Source organism: Galeopterus variegatus, unplaced genomic scaffold, assembly GCF_000696425.1.
Source record: "Galeopterus variegatus unplaced genomic scaffold, G_variegatus-3.0.2 Scaffold8945, whole genome shotgun sequence".
Classification (NCBI taxonomy): Eukaryota; Metazoa; Chordata; class Mammalia; order Dermoptera; family Cynocephalidae; genus Galeopterus; species Galeopterus variegatus.
In genome coordinates, this window is record NW_007735056.1 from 33,710 (window position 1) to 37,121 (window position 3,412).

Below are 3,412 nucleotides of genomic sequence, written 5' to 3' on the forward strand. Positions count from 1 at the left end.
TGAATCAAACTTTGTCCAGCATCTCCAGGCTGTGGAGGCCACTTAGCAGCCACTGTCACAGCATCACAGCGCTTGTGTTCAAGTCACCTTTATTTCACTTCATAATGGCCCCAAAGTGCAAGAGTGGTAACAGTGGCAATTCAGATATGCGACAGAGAAGCCATAAAGTGCTTCCTTTAAGTGAAAAGGTGGAAGTTCTTAATAAGGACAGAAAAAAAAATCATATGCTGAGGTTGCTAAGATCTACAGCACAATAAGATCTTTTGAGAGAGAGAGACAATATTCACATAACTTTTATTACAGTGTATTGTATTTGATCTGTTTTATTATTAGTCAGTGTTGTTAATCTAATACTTTGCCTAATTTATAAATTAAACTTTATCATAGTACTTACGTGTAGGAAAAACCATAGCATATATGAGGTTTCAGGCATCGGCAGGGGTCATGGATATTTCCTATGGATAAGGGGGGATGCAATACTACATGGTACATGTGCAGATTTCTCCAGTTGTTCCAACAATGTCCTTTATACCTATTAAAAGCTTTTTGTTTGTCCAAGATTCAAACAAAAATCGCATATTGCATATGAAGTTTCTAGTCTCCTTTAATATGAAGTTACTTCAAAAAGTTAACAGAAAAATAGAATGGAGAGAGAATGCGAATCTTTCCACGAACTTTTTGAAGTACCCTCCTATAGGGCAGTTCCCTGACCTTTTTACTTTTGTTTTTGTCCTTGTCTTCATGAAATTGACATTTCTAGAGAGTCAAGACCAGTTCTTTTGCAGATTTTTCCCCTCAATTTATATTTGATTGTTTCTTCATGAGTAGATTTACGTTGGATTTTTTTTCCCCCAGAGAAGTACGTGGATGATATGCTCTTAGTGCGTGGCTGGAGGAGGCTCCTGACTTCAATTGGCTCATTATTGTTGATAAGCGTAATTATTGGATTAAATGGTGTCCTCCAGATTGCTCCCAACAGTCTTTTATCCAATGGTTTTAGCTTCCATCAAGGATTCTTAGCTAATTAATAATCATATATAGGGATTGTAAAATGAAGATGTAAGTGTTTTCTATTATTATCTCTATGTAAAATACAAGATTGGGGGCCCATCTTGTGCAGCGCAGGATTTGTGGCTCTGCCATGGCTCCGTGCATGAGCTTGGGGACAGGGGTTGGTAGAGAAGGGGCAGGTGGAGCTGATGCATTGGACTGGGGACAAGGGCGAGGTTAGTAGACCACTTGTGGGATGAGGGCCAGCCAGCTGAGGGGCACTGGCAGGTAGCTGGGTGGGGGGGGATTGTGTGCAGTCGGGGTGCCAGAGTGGAGTCTGGGGGTCCTGGACCTGCTCCAAACCTGACTTCTTTGTGGGTTTTCTGGGACAGCATCAGAGCTGGCAAGAAAAAGAAAGCTTATCCCTGTAGACCAATGAAGTGGCTTTTAAGCCAAATCCATCAGCAGACCTTGGAGGAAGCTCATTTAATTTGGAATACTTGCCTGTGCCTCCTGCCTCTTTCTCTAGTCCGTCACTGGCACCAGTTTTTAATGACGTTGGGATGGGGCCCCAAAGGTGGGGTGGAGTATTGTTTTAGTTGGTGGGGCAGCAGCACTGTTTTAATGGGAAATAATTGCTGAATGTGCTCTTGCCCAGCTAAATATTGCAGCAGGTAATTTATGCTTTTGAAAAACATATGTGGAAAGTGGGGAAAGCATAGTTATCAGAGGTTAGGTTCTGGAAGTGGGACACACAGCGCTTAGAAGAGGCTGACGTTTAGCATCGTTGTCACTAGAGCAGAGCTTCTGCAAAAGTTTGCCACAAGGAGGGGTACAGGTCTGCGAGCAAACAAGTATGGCAATTAAGAGGGTTTGTAAAAGCTGTCAAGAATGAGGTCTACCTTAAGAGATACCAAGTGAAATTTAGAACGAGAGGGTAAAACAGATTACTATGCTCAGAAACGCTTGGTGATCCAGGATAAACATAAGTACAACACACCCAAATACAGGAAAATAGTTCATGTGACTAACAGAGATATCATTTGTCAATTGCTTATTCCCGTATACAAGGGGATATGATAGTCTGTGCAGCTTATTTATGTACACGAACTACCAAAATACAGTGCCAAGTTTGGTCTGACAAATTAAGCTGCAGCATATTGTACCAACCTGCTGCTGGGCCACAGGCTTCTCCATAGGTTCGGCATGGACCAGGTCTATGAAGGACACGTGGAGGTGACCAGAAAAGAACACGACGTGGAAAGCATTTATGGTCAACCCATGCCTTCACCTGCTATTTGGATGCAGGCCTTGCCAGAACTAACACTGGCAATAAAGTCTGGGGGGCCCTAGAGGGAGCAGAGGATGGAGGCTTGTCTGTCCCTCACTGTACCAAACGAGTCCCTGATTATGATTCTGCAAGCACGGAACTGAATGCAGACGTAAGTACAGCAGAAGCACATCATGGGTCAGAACATTGCAGATTGTATGTGTCACCTAGTGGAAGAAGGTGAAGATGCTCATAAGAAACAATTCTCTCGATACATGAAGAACACCGTGTCCCCAGGCATGATGGAAGAGAGGTATAAGAAAGCTCATGCTGCTGTACCAGAGAACCCAGTCTATGAGAAGAAGCCCAAGGAAGAAGTTAAAAAAAGGAGGTAGAACCGTTTCAAAATGTCCCTTGCCTAGAAGAAAGATCGGGTAGCTCAAAAGAAGGCAAGTGTCCTCAGAGCTCAGGAGCGTGCTGCTGAGGGCTAAACCAAATGACAACTTTCTATGGGATATTTCGGATAAAGACAATAAATTTATTGACTGAGCAGCTAATTTTAAAAAAAAAGAGAGCGAGAGAGAGATTTCCCATCTCCTTTCCTTTCCCACCCCGCCCCCTTTTTAGTATCAGTATAGGTTTATGGATTATCTATTTAATTCATCATAATCTATTCTTGTCATTATTTATTTTGATTCTCAAATCGCCCCATATTCTTCCAGAGCGAGGCCCTTCAGGTTATCCACATCCTCTCGACATTTCCCCATCACTTTTTGAGCACTTCCTTGCTTTCTGGCATAATATGATAGTCCAAGTTCATTATAAGAGAGGAATTGAACTAAAGTACCTAACCTCTGCTGATTACAATGTTAATAAAAGAAAAAATAGGAATGTGGGAATTAATGCCCAGGTTCAATAATGTCAAACACCTCCCTGAACTTTGACAAAAACAGCAGGTTCTGGACCTGCCTCAGTAAAGCTCCCAGAAAAGGATCCTGGTATAGTCACTGTTGTCTGAGAGAGGCTCTGGGGTGCAGATCCTGCTGGGGATGTGGAGACTCAAGGGCTCAGCCAGGTGCAGGCTCGTGAACACCTGCCCGACACGACCTGTGGCATATATCCATGGCAATGGAAGACAGAAAGCATATGGCA

The 3,412-nt window shown here is 43.0% G+C and overlaps 1 pseudogene; it reads left to right on the top strand.

Annotated features, from left to right (window-relative positions):
- The first annotated feature begins 1,787 nt into the window (after nt 1-1,787).
- LOC103608882 lies at nt 1,788-2,751 on the top strand (annotated as a pseudogene).
- The last annotated feature ends 661 nt before the right edge of the window (nt 2,752-3,412 follow it).